The following is a 13,806-nucleotide window of genomic DNA, read 5'->3' on the forward strand; positions in this document are numbered from 1 at the left end:
GTAGGGAGGTTCAGACCCGTTCCTGAAATACGTTTTTACAGTTATTCCTGGAGACATTATGGAATTAAATTACATATTAACTATACTAAAATACTTGTGCACAATAATATTGGCTAAATATCAACGTTTTTAAAGGTTTTTAATTTTATCTCAAAGCTTTTTGTGAAAATGAGGCTAGTTTCACGACAGCGACTTTGGATGTAGACTAGGCTACTTTAACATGTTAGCTTATTAGCCAGTATGAGTGAGATATGTATACAGTCACATTAACAAACCTCTTCTTTGTAAACTATTTCGTCTTAAATACGATGGGAACACATCACATTAACAATTCCAAAACGCACCACACGCCAAACACATTTTTTGTCAAGGCGTCTCAGCTCAGATTCCGAGTCGGATCCATGAAGCTATTTCGTTGCAGTGAATGGGTGCGGGCACTCATCGGGCATAGGGGCCTACACTCAAATAGGATCTTAAAAGTCCCAACTGGAAAATGTTGTGAACAGATTTACATCAAATTCAGGTTGTGGAATTGAAGTTTAGGTTAGTAGCCAAGGGTGTAAAGACCACTCAGCTAATTAAAGACTTCAACGGTTAAAACCCCAGTGCCACGGGACGGTATTCACACAGGCATTGGCTTTAATTTAAATGATAGTTTGTTTCATCAATTGAAAAACTGATCTAGGACTTTTGACTCAAGTAGTGGGGGTCGGTATAGCTTCCTAAACAGCTATGGAATTCTACATTTGAGTTTTTTAGTGGATTTGCTTGAATCGTTGTCAGAAATGTTGGAATCAAAGACGACAGCCATCCACAGTGGCTATTTCTAACGCTAACGATGAAATGCGCCGGCTCTTCAGACCTGGATCAGGTGCATCACGGAGCGGCAGCAGCACTCTGTCAGGAGTTAGTCTTAACCGAAATACTGCGGAGTTTGATATTGGGATTGCGCCATCACTTGGCTGGCATTAAGACTAGCTCCTGACAGAGTGCTGCTGCCGCTCCTTGATGCACCTGATCCAGGTCTGAAGAGCCGGCGCATTTCATTGTCAAAGTTAACGTTAGAAACAGCCCCCGTGTATGGCTGTCGTCTTTGATACAACATTTCTGACAATGACGCCGCAGGATTTGGAGTATGCAAAATGTTATTAATGAATCCATCTTGTCATGTCACTCAGTCTCGTCTTGATAGGGAAGGTGGGCGTTAGCTACATCTACCCCAAATCCTTCTTCATGTGTAAGCCAATCAGGAACTGAGAATTCAGTACTACTTCCTTTTCAATCAAACTGCCTTCCGTTTCAATCAAACTCACATATACACTATTATACTCTCACATATACACCATTATACGTAGTATAAGTATTCTCTCTCACATAGACAAGTATTCTCTCTCACATAGACAAGTATTCTCTCTCACATAGACAAGTATTCTCTCTTACATAGACAAGTATTCTCTCTTACACATCCTGTTATTCTCGTACATATACTAACATTCTGTTTCACACATACTATTTGTCTCTTACATATATTGTCATACTTTAGTATGATGGTGCATATAAGAGGGTATTTGTGTGTGTGTAAGAGAGTATGCCAGTTTAAGTGCAAGAGTATAATGGTGTATATGTGAGAGTATAATGGTATATATGTGAGAGTATAATGGTGTATATGTGAGACCAAGTAGTTTATGTGCAAGAGTATAATGGTATATATGTGAGAGTATAATGGTATATATGTGAGAGTATAATGGTACATATGTGAGAGTATAATGGTATATATGTGAGAGTATAATGGTATATATGTGAGGTTATGGTGTTGTATGTGAGACCAATTAGTTTATGTGCAAGAGTATAATGGTATATATGTGTGAGTATAATGGTATATATGTGAGAGTATAATGGTATATATGTGAGAGTATGATGGTATATATGTGAGGTCATGGCGTGTATGTGAGACCAAGTATGAATTATGGCCTATACGGCCTCTCATACTTTTCTAAATGGAGGAACATTGGAGTGCTTCCACTCAGCTAAGACCCTGCACACACACGCACACGTACATGCACACATGTAAGCACATACGTACAGACAGACACACACACACACACACGTATACACGCACACACACAGACACACACCCACAGACACACATATACACGCATACACTCACATAATGCATTCACGCACACACACTCACACACAAACAAATGTTCCTGCTCATATAGACACACAAAGACCCCACACACTCACCCCCCCAAAAAACCCACACTTACAATCTTCCTTACATGCATAAATATGACTAACATGCTCCATCTTCACAGCGACATCACTGTGAGAACATTATATTAACATAAAGCTTGCATGGTCTCTGATGGCAACATCATCTCCATCTACATCCCATAATGTACTGGAACACATGGGCCGTAACTGAATAGAGACTGCATGATAATGTCACACGCAAGACGCATAACCTTCCCTCTCTCTCACCCCTCCTCTCCCTTCACCGCCCCCTCCTTCTCTGCCTCTCTCACCCCTCCTCTCCCTCTATCTATCTATCACCCTCTCCTCCTCTCATCCCCGTCATCCCCCTCCTCTCCCTCTAACCCCCCGTCTCTGATCGCCCATCCTCTCTCACCCTGCATCACCCACCTCCTCTCCTTCCTCTCCCTTCCTCTCACCCCTCCTCCCTCCTCTCCATCCTCTCCCTTCCTCTCACCCCTCCTCCCTCCTCTCCCTTCCTCTCACCCCTCCTCCCTCCTCTCCCTTCCTCTCACCCCTCCTCCCTCCTCTCCCTCCTCTCCCTTGCTCTCACCCCTCCTCCCTCCTCTCCCTCCTCTCCCTTCCTCTCACCCCTCCTCCCTCCTCTCCCTTCCTTTCACCCCTCCTCCCTCCTCTCACCCCTCCTCCCTCCTCTCCCTTCCTCTCACCCCTCCTCCCTCCTCTCCCTTCCTCTCACCCCTCCTCCCTCCTCTCACCCCTCCTCCCTCCTCTCCCTTCCTCTCACCCCTCCTCCCTCCTCTCCATCCTCTCCCTTCCTCTTTCCCTCTCTCTCCATCTCTCAGTTGCTTATGCTCCTCATTACACAACTCAATGGCAAGCATAACGTATGCAGACACGTGTCAGGAATGTAAACACCTGTGAGTGGTTAAGGGTGCGTGTGAGCGCGTGTTTTCAAGTGGTGTGCGTGTATGCGTGTGCGCGCATGTGTGTGTGTACATGTGTTACTTTGTAGTGTGTGCGAGCAAGGCGAGTGACCCAGCAGATGTATCACACAATAGCCTGTTAAAATCCTCACCCAAAAGAAGGCTGCCTAATCTGGATTAAGGGTATAAGGGTCGTAATCCTCAAATAAAGGCCCACTGCACAGATGCATAATCTCAATTCGTCAGGATTTTGCTCCCATAATCCGGAAATCGCGTTTAGGGATTAGAACCACAAAGGGTCCATCAGTGACTTGTTCATTCCTCAGCCTGTCCCAATCTGGGACTAAAGGGCTATGAAACAGGCACTACAAACGAGTATAATCTGGGACTAGGAGACTAAGGCTGTCCCATACTCAAATACGCAAAAACACACCCAGTTCCATCATATACTGGTCTGTCTTGTTATATATCCTCTACTGGTTCCAGGGTTGTCACAACACACACATACATACATACACACACAAACAAACACACCCCTGCGCACAGAAACACACAGAAACACACACAGCTCTGCTGCAGGACCAGATGTCCAGAAGAGCTCCTTGATTATTCCAAAGAAATGAGGGCTCCTCCCCAGCAGCACGGAAATGCGATGATCCTTGTTGACAGCAGCTGTCAAAACAAACAGGAAATACAACTGAAGAAACAAGGTAAAGAAATGACATGATGGACAACTAGCACCATACTTCCGGAAACCCAGGACACCCTACACCTCCAGGCCCCCCCAGGAGCATGGCTCCTCTCACACAGGCAGCCCCTCCTCCATCACCCACCACCCTCCTCCATCACCCACCACCCTCCTCCATCACCCACCACCCTCCTCCATCACCCACCACCCTCCTCCATCACCCACCACCCTCCTCCATCACCCACCACCCTCCACCATCACCCACCACCCTCCTCCATCACCCACCACCCTCCTCCATCACCCACCACCCTCCTCCATCCCCCACCACCCTCCTCCATCACCCACCACCCTCCTCCATCACCCACCACCCTCCTCCATCCCCCACCACCCTCCTCCATCACCCACCACCCTCCTCCATCCCCCACCACCCTCCTCCATCACCCACCACCCTCCTCCATCACCCACCACCCTCCTCCATCCCCCACCACCCTCCTCCATCACCCACCACCCTCCTCCATCACCCACCACCACAATCATTCAGACATGCCAGTTTTTTTCCAAATAATGTAGAAGTTACACATCAATTATAACACAGTTAGATATAACTGCCGACACTTTTAATCATGTTTTACTGCGACAACCATGAAATGACAGCCTGTTTCCCTAATGGGTGGATTCAGCATTCCAACAGCGAGGCATCAACATGATTTTATCGACTCCTCTGTTTATGCTTAGCTTGGCCCTCCTCGGGTCCCATACCCGTACAACGGTAAGAGGCAGGAGGGAGGCAGGTAGCCAGCCTTCAGGTTGGAAACTTGCCTGTTGCAGGGTGGAGGCAAGGTGCAGGGTGGGTGGAAGCAGGGTGGAGGCAGAGTGGAGGCAGGGTGGAGGGTGGGTGGGTGCAGGGTGGAGGGAGAATGGAGGCAGGGTGAAGGGTGAGTGGAGGCAGGGTAAAGGGTGAGTGGAGGCAGGGTGGAGGCAGGGTGGAGGCAGGGTGGAGGCAGGTGGCCAGGCTGAAGGTCAGAGGGCTCCATTGCTTCAGGGAGATTGAATTAGAAATGAGTGATTCTTACTGTAGCTTCAAAGCTGCTGCGTTGGAGCCGCAATCCATTACACAGCAAAGAGCCAAGCACAGCAGCCTGTCTTACTAGGGTGTGTGTGTGGGTGTGTGTGTGTATGTGTGTGTGTGGAAGGTATGGAAGGTGTGTGTGTGATTCTGCTGTAGGTGTGTGTGTGTTTTGGTTGTAGGTGTGTGTGTGTGTGTTTTTGTTGTAGGTGAGTGGTGTGTGTGTGTGTGTGTGTTTCTGTTGTAGGTGTGTGGTGTGTGTGTGTGTTTGGTGTGGCTTGTGTATGTGTTAGTATCTTGGCTCCTATACCTTGTGTGGATTCTGTCGGGTATAGCATTTTGGCACTGCTGTCCTTAGTGATTAGTTTAAAAGCCTCAGAGTCAAACTAATGCTGTGGGGAGTTAGAGTGAGTGTGTGTGTTTGTGTGTGTGTGTAATGTATGTGGACGTGTATGATGAGATGGACAAACAATGAGACAGGCGTTGAGCAAGCCAGAAGGGATGTCCTTCTTAATCTACTTTTTATTTCCACTAGCAGCCAGAACCCAGGCGGTGCTGTCCAGTCAGCCTGTCCAGCTCGTGTTGTAAGTCTGACGGCGATGGGAGGAAAGCTGTCGCTCTTCAAAACCAAACATGAAATATGACTCAAGAACAACAGCGGATCAAAGCTTTTTTTTTATGGTGAACTGAAACACAGAGACAAGAAGAGACGGACGGCAGAAAACAGAACACAGCAGGCAGTGATGAACACAGCAGGCAGTGATGAACACAGCAGGCAGTGAGGAACACAGCAGGCAGTGATGAACACAGCAGGCAGTGATGAACACAGGAGGCAGTGATGAACACAGGAGGCAGTGAGGAACACAGGAGGCAGTGAGGAACACAGGAGGCAGTGATGAACACAGCAGGCAGTGATGAACACAGCAGGCAGTGATGAACACAGGAGGCAGTGAGGAACACAGGAGGCAGTGAGGAACACAGGAGGCAGTGATGAACACAGCAGGCAGTGATGAACACAGGAGGCAGTGATGAACACAGCAGGCAGTGATGAACACAGCAGGCAGTGATGAACACAGGAGGCAGTGATGAACATAGGAGGCAGTGAGGAACACAGGAGGCAGTGATGAACACAGGAGGCAGTGATGAACATAGGAGGCAGTGAGGAACACAGGAGGCAGTGATGAAGACAGGAGGCAGTCCTTGTATGATGTTGTGTTCCCTCCTGGTCATGAAGAAAGCAAAGAATGTAGGGAACACCCGCCGGCAAGAAGGGCACAAGACTGCTACACCAGAACCAATATCAATCAAAATAACAGTATGAAGATGACTATGGATGTGATCATTTACATATTAATAAAGGCAAAATTACAAGTTGCTCGGGGTATTATTTTGCGTTGTGCCTGGTACTGACCTTTCCTTGACCCTGACTACTGTTGTTGTTACGTAACTACACACTTCTGATCCTTGACTTTCTGTACTTTCTACGTTCACTTTTTGGATAAAAAAGCTTTGGATAAAAGCGCCGGCTAAATGAAAAAATATGTGTAAAAGTAATGAGGTAATACTTGATTTACTGGTCACGATGAACATGTACCATTAATGAATCCTTCAATTTCTCAACCCCAGCCAGCCTGTAACTCAGACTATCAACAACAAAATCTAATGTTCTCTCCTCTGCCAACATCTTCTCCTCTATCTATCTTTGTACTTCGTGCACTTTTGCTCTCTTAATGTATTCATCTCCACTCTCTCTCTCTCTCTCTCTCTCTCTCTCTCTCTCTCTCTCTCTCTCTCTCTCTCTCTCTCTCTCTCTCTCTCTATGTCTCTCTATTTCTCTCTCTTTCTCTCTCTTTCTCTCTCTCTCTCTCTCTCTCTCTCTCTCTCTCTCTCTCTCTCTCTCTCTCTCTCTCTCTCTCTCTCTCTCTCTCTCTCTCTCTCTCTCTCTCTCTCTCTCTCTATGTCTCTCTCTCTCTCTCTCTCTCTCTCTCTCTATGTCTCTCTCTCTCTCTCTCTCTCTCTCTCTCTCTCTCTCTCTCTCTCTCTCTCTCTCTCTTCCTTCGTTCATCCACTCCTCTTTCAGCGTCTTCCGTTGTTCCGTCAACAATCTCTTAATGTTTGTCTCTCCGTCCTAAATCAGTCAATTCCTCTCTCTGCCTTTTCTTCCTCCCTCCCTCTCTTCCTTTCTCCCGCCCATGAAACTTTAAGCATTACAGTAAAACATCTTCAAAGTAAAGTCTCCTCGGTGCTGGCACTAATCACAGTGTAAGAAAATCATAAATCATTCAGAAAAAAAAGGAAACTTTTGAGTGACTGATTGAGCACTGAGAACAGACATGGCGATGAAATAAGCCAGTAACCACCAGCAAACCCCATGGGGAGGGAGGAGGGGGTGGGGGGTTCTGGGTAAAAAAGGGAGACAGGAAGTTGACGGAGTTATGCGCAGTCCAGCTGTTTAGTTCGGCTTGAGTTTATTTTGTTGTTGTTATGGTTGATGTCGTCTGAATTTCGTTTGAGAAAGAAAGAATGTGACGTTCTTTCTTGACCCCTGCTCCGGAACACTTTCGTCACTGTGACGGATGTGTGTCTAAGCCCCGATAGAGGGAGGGAGGGTAATGGAAAGAGGGAGGGTGTAAGAGAGGAGGAGGGAGGGAAAGAGGGTGGAAGGAGGGAAAGGGAAAAAGAGAAGGAAGGAGGAAGGGTGGGAGGGGAAGTGGGTGGAGGAAGGGAGGTATGGACGGAGGGAGGGAGGGAGGTATGGACGGAGGGAGGGAGGGAGGTATGGACGAAGGGAGGGAGGGAGGGGAAAGGGGAAAGGGGAAAGGGGAAAGGGGAAAGGGGGCAGAGCTAAAGGTGAAGACAAATAGTCTGTCTGATAGTGTGCAAAGCGGAACCTGAAGGGGGGAGTGGAGGAGGGAAGGGCGGATGAGAGAGAACAGACCAAGAGCAGGCGAAGAGAAAGATGAAGCGTCACATAGAGGGAGACATGGCAGAGAGGTGGAGAGAGGGATGAATGGAGGGTCAGAGGAGAGGAAGAGAAGATGGAGTCATCAAAGCAGGAAATAGGTCACACATACGCTCTCTCACACACACCCGCACCCCACCTCACACACACACACACTCTCATACACACATACAGTAGTTCCTAGGAATAAAATCTGTCTTCTCTCCAACTGGAGAACCCCAGTCTGTCTGGCTCTCAGGTGGACAGAGGCCGTGTCCTTCTAACTCCTATGCACGGTGAACATGTAGAATACAAATGAGCTGATTTCAGTAATGGCTCCAGCAAAGACATTAGTTAAGTTGAAGACAAGTCGCCTTTTCTCCTGTCTCATTCTTTCTCTGCCACGCACCCACCCACCCACCCACTCCCTCTCTCTCTTTCCCTCTCCTCTTTCTCCTTCTGCTCTCTCTGACTCTCTCTTTCCCTCTCCCCATCCCCTCCCCTCCTCTCTCTGACTCTCTCCTCACTCTCCCCTCCTCTCTCTCTCTCTCTCTCTCTCTCTCTCTCTCTCTCTCTCCCTCTGTCAGAAATATTAATCTATCAAGCATTGCACAGTCAGTCGGTGAAGAATATAAGAAAACTTTATTGCTTTGTAGTGAGGTCAACAAGACCACACGGAGCCAACATCTTGCCACACCTGAAGAGTGATTCAATCACATCAGACAAACCTAATCAGCCCTTGTGACACCCTCAGTATGCTGATTACCCACCAAACGCCGATGCAAAGGGAACCATAGAATGGGGGGGGGGGGACCTCCCCAATCTACCTAATCAGCCCTCCTGCTAGCTTGCAAGCTTCAAAGGGCCTGATTTAGACAACACGTCTCCAGCGACCATTTGCTATCCGTTTCGGCGGCGATTTGAACAAAGAACATACCTTGATCAGAACTTTTGAGGAAAGTTATTGAGACTTCACCTTTACCACAAGAGTACAAGGTGGAGAATTATGAGAGGGATATTTGTGTTATGTTTGTTACTTTGTTTTAATGTTGTGTTCACTGAAATCTTGATTCTAGTAACAACTCCTTCTTCCTGAAAGATAACCACGTCATTCTTGGTATCTACACGAAGCTATCATAATAAAACAATCATTCAACTATATTTTGTAACTGTACCAAGATGTCCAGAACAATATTTGAACCAATCGAATGAACCAGCCAGAGATCAGATCACACCTTTGGTAGGTGTGAAGGAAGGAGGGGGGAGTTGAGAACCCAGCTTCCCCCAATCCACATCTGACCCCAGACGGGTCCTCCCTCGAACTGTATAAAGCCCTAAGATGACCATCAATCTCTGACTCCAGCGAAACCGACCATGGCATGAACGCCATCAGGATTGGCGTTCCAAGGACGTCGCCAAGCTTCTCCTGAGATTCAACTTTATAGTGAACGCGTCACTATCTGGACGTTTCAACAGAAGAACCAAAAACGCAATTCCAAATGCGACTTCACTGAGATCCCGCAGACTCAGTCACATGACCCAGCGCAGCCGCGCTGTGACTTCAGATTCTTCAAATGGACCTTTGGCGCAAACCGCCCTCAACATCATTGATCAACCCCTGATCAAACGTAACTATGGCTAACGCTCTTTCCTCCTCGACATGGCATTGGCGTGAGCTCTGTTTATGATTTGTAAGGATGTAATCACTGACTGTACAATTTCTGCCTTTCTTTAAGTTAGACCATTTCATTCTGTTCATTGAAACCAATCTCTCATATCAAACCCATAATCCAACTTTTCATAAGATCTGTTTACCTTACTTGAATAAATTCATTGTAAAGATATTTTGACGTGCGTGTTCACTGATGTTACGATTGGCTCTACTCTTAGAACGAATTCATTCCTAAAGATGAGACTGATTATTACATATTAAACATAGGATTCCCTAATGTCCTAAACCAATATTAGGGTGGTGCCCCAGACTTTATGATAAATTAAGTATTTCTATCTTTAAACGAGCAAACCCCGCTACAGCTTGCAGCCTGCCCATAAGGAGACACAACATCACACGCCATGGTGATACAAAGTTTGTCCGCTAGCATGTTGTGCTAGCTACCTAGTTAAACAGAACCGCTCTTCCCAGTCATTGGTTAAAACAAAGACACGCAAATTTCCCATGGCTCTTCTTTCATTGGCTCCCTTGCATAGCACTTGCGCGCGTGTGTGCATGCGTGAGTGCGTGTGAGTGCGCTCTCTGACCCCTCTAAGCTTGACAATATGATGAACTCTTCTATGGCCTCTCCAGTAAGATAGTGGTCAGCCCAGGACACCTCGTTTACGTAAGCCTAGTGTTACCCAGAATTCAGATTTGGGGCTAGGCCTCTCTTTGCACACAAAGCTAAAAACAGTCAAATTTTATACAGAATAAAAGGTTATATCTTCAATTTTTCCGACACCCTCCTCTCTCTCTCTACAGCCTCCAAGTCTTCCCTCATTCCCACCTGTCGTCTGTTCTTCAAGCTCACTCCCCTTAAACTCTGCTCCCTGGTTGTGGTAGCTTCCATTCATCCTCTCCGTCTCGGTGTCGTCCATCTCCTCATCGTGAGGAAGAGGAGGAGGGATATGGAGGAGGAAGAGGAGGGAGGAGTGTTCCTCTGTAACCTGGTCACCTCTGGTTTCCCAACAGGAAGCCGCAGAGGAGAACTACTTTGTTTTCCTGTAGGATTGGGAGCCAACCTTGGTTTCCTTTGCTCACAGGGAGAACTGTGGGTTAGGGTTAGAATCGACTTCAAACAATCGACTTAACTCAGCCTCTAGGAAGCGGAAAAAAACCTATATCTGGACCAACACACAGCCAGGACAAGACAAAGTAGCTAATTACAGCCTCATATTTGGCCTGCGGTTCCTCTGATCTGAACCTTGCTGTTCAGTAAACCATTCCACAATAGGGATGAGAAGAACACTGCGTGTCTTCCACTTGCAGAGGACTGTGGACTTCATAAGTTTGATTTGCTTTGTGTATTCAAGATGAACTGGAATGGGCAGGTGTACAGCACTCATTTCCGGGTCACCTGTTGACCCTGTCATCACTACCAGGCCACCACTGACCATGCCCGGGGATTGTCCACTGGCCACTGGCTTGCATTCGTTTTGGATTGTTATTTGAAAACAGCCAGTGCTAGCGGCGGAGTGAATGAGGTGGAGGGGACATGGGTGGAGGCTGGCTCTGTATCTAACTTCTCTGTCACCTTGTAGAGGACAGGCATGGGGGGAGGTTACAGGAGGGAGGGAGGGAGGGAGGGAGGGAGGGAGGGAGGGAGGGAGGGAGGGAGGGAGGGAGGGGGGAGAGAGGGGAGAGAGGGATGGAGGTGATCCCAGTGATCACCCCATGACTCAACACCACAACACCGCTGGAGAACACAGCGGTCACGGGTTGCTAACGGCAACCGCAACCACCAGCCAGTTTTCCCCTCCACATGCAGGGATCAGCGTATTTAAGGACATATTGATTAAGAAAAATATCGATTAAGGAAATGTCCACTTTTAATTAAAGACGCTTTCGGTAGCTTTACTAGCTGGGAATCGGAATCGCATCTGGTTATCGATGAAGTTTAATCATCAGGCAACGATTACAGAAGGACCCCGTTCTTTTAGACTGCATCAAACGAACAAAGTTTGATAGCAATAAAGTATAGATGTCACCACTGTGCGTTTCGTATGCAGCCCACATTCTGACCGCCCGTTAGCCGCTCCTGTTTAGATGCCTCTGCTTGTGTTCACACCTTCTCTACCTTCGCCGACGTTCTCTCCATCTCTGTCTTCTCGCTCTTCCTTTTATCTCTGTCAACATGAACTGGCTGGTGTTTGATCCTCCTGCTGTTACACGCTTAAGGCCGTCACACACACACACACACACACACTCACACACAACGAACAGTACAATCTTTTCTCTCAAAAGCACACACACCATGAGCCCAGTGACACACACAGGCAGGCATACATGCACACAAACAAACACACGCCTCGAAAGCACCACAGCTACAAGGTAATTTCCCAGTAGGAGAGAAATGGCCAAGCTCCATTTAAAACAAATCATTGTAATGTCCTCTTTTACAGGAAGTGTAATAAAGTCTAGCTGATGGAACAAACCCCCAAAACCAACAACAAACACCAAACAGAATTACAGGATTCTGTCCACAGAGAACTAATATGGGAGGTTGGGCTGGAGGAGCAAATGTGAAAATAAATAAGAACTTTACCTTGTTCCCCTGTGTGGGGATCCGGGCTTGTTAGAATGTCAGTTTGCATCAACTAGCAATGGCAGTGATAGGCAGTTTGTTGGAGTAAACAATGTAGTGATATCTAGCTTGTAGTAACTACAGTATCAATGGTGGAAATAGTTAGGTTGTATCCAGTAGCAATGGCAGTAATAGGGGACTTGTAGCATGTGATTGCGTCAATAGAGTTAAACCGAACTCCAGGCCTAAACACTTCACTTCAAATACAGAGTGAGTGTTTCTGGACCATTTTACAGCTCCCACAGTAAGTCCTTCAATTAATTAATGATTTATAATTAATGGTTTAATTAAACAAATCACAATCATAAAAGGTTTATTGAAATACAAGTTTAATTAAAACAAAAGAATGACATTTAAAATGTGACACTGGCGTTGACACAGTACTGTGTGTCGCTCTGGAAGAGCGATGTCAGGATTAACGTCGTCAAGGGAACACACTCGTTGCTACAGAAACGGTCTCTACGAAGGTATATTCTGAGTGAGTGTGATATCAACTCAGACTTGATTACATATAACTCTGACGAATGACTCAGCACCTCTACAAACATCCACAGCATCAACAATCATAGCAGGCTTATCCAGCAGCAGAGTTTATTTATTTATTTTATATATTATTTTGTTTTATTTTATTAAACGTTCTTTTTGTCAAATTCAATTTTGAGTGTTCCAATTTCAAGGAACACTCTACACACACAACCCCTCACAAAAAAGTCAAACACAGAATATCAATGCTAAGCGTAAACTCAGATGACAACAAAAGGGAGTTAGATGAACTAACTAAAGTTCGGGAGGAAGATAGCGCACCAAGACTCCTCCTCCACTCTTATCAACTAACTCGCATCAGCCTAGCGAAAGCACGGAAGAATGCGACCAAACTCCCCGTTTCAATCACGAGGTCTGTATGAAGTGTCTTCCGTTGCTCTGGTCCTTGTGCTAGCATGTTGTCGTCACGCTCCCGCCCTTCCCTTTATTCTCTGCTTCTCCCTGTCATCTATTCAGGCTCCCCGGGGGATCCGATCGAGCTGCTGCTCGGCCGTGACCCATAAGGACTCTCCGCCACACCCTGAGTCCATACCCGGTAACCATACGTGGCCATCCACATCACCTCCATCACCATTCCTTGCATCCCCTAATCACACTCTCATCCTCCCAGGACCCCAGGACCGGCTCTGCTACCGGCCTCCATCAGCACCAGGCTCGGCTCTGCTACCAGCCTGTACCACACTGCATTAGGCTTGGCTCTGCTACCAGCCTCCTCCACCATCGGGCTTGGCTCTGCTACCAGCCCTGCTTCAATAAAAGCTATCTATTCAATCTATGGTGTGATTACTGAACTCGTGAATGTTTAATTATTGTGGATGACAATTGTTTCTTTATATACAGTAACCATAGAGGTTGTGCTGTGTCAAGTGGGTCAAGGTTCATTCAACACTTTTTTGACATTTGGTATTTAGAACACACATACACACTCACACAAACATTTACATTTACATTTATGCATTTAGCAGACGCTTTTATCCAAAGCGACTTCCAAAAGAGAGCTTTACAAAAGTACATAGGTCACTGATCATAACAACGAGATAGCCCCAAACATTGCGGGTAGCCAAAACATGAAGCATACATTGTGAAAAAACTAATAAGTGCCAAAGGGAAGAACCATAAGAGCATGTAGT

This window comes from Osmerus eperlanus, chromosome 20, assembly GCF_963692335.1.
Source record: "Osmerus eperlanus chromosome 20, fOsmEpe2.1, whole genome shotgun sequence".
NCBI classification, from domain to species: domain Eukaryota; kingdom Metazoa; phylum Chordata; class Actinopteri; order Osmeriformes; family Osmeridae; genus Osmerus; species Osmerus eperlanus.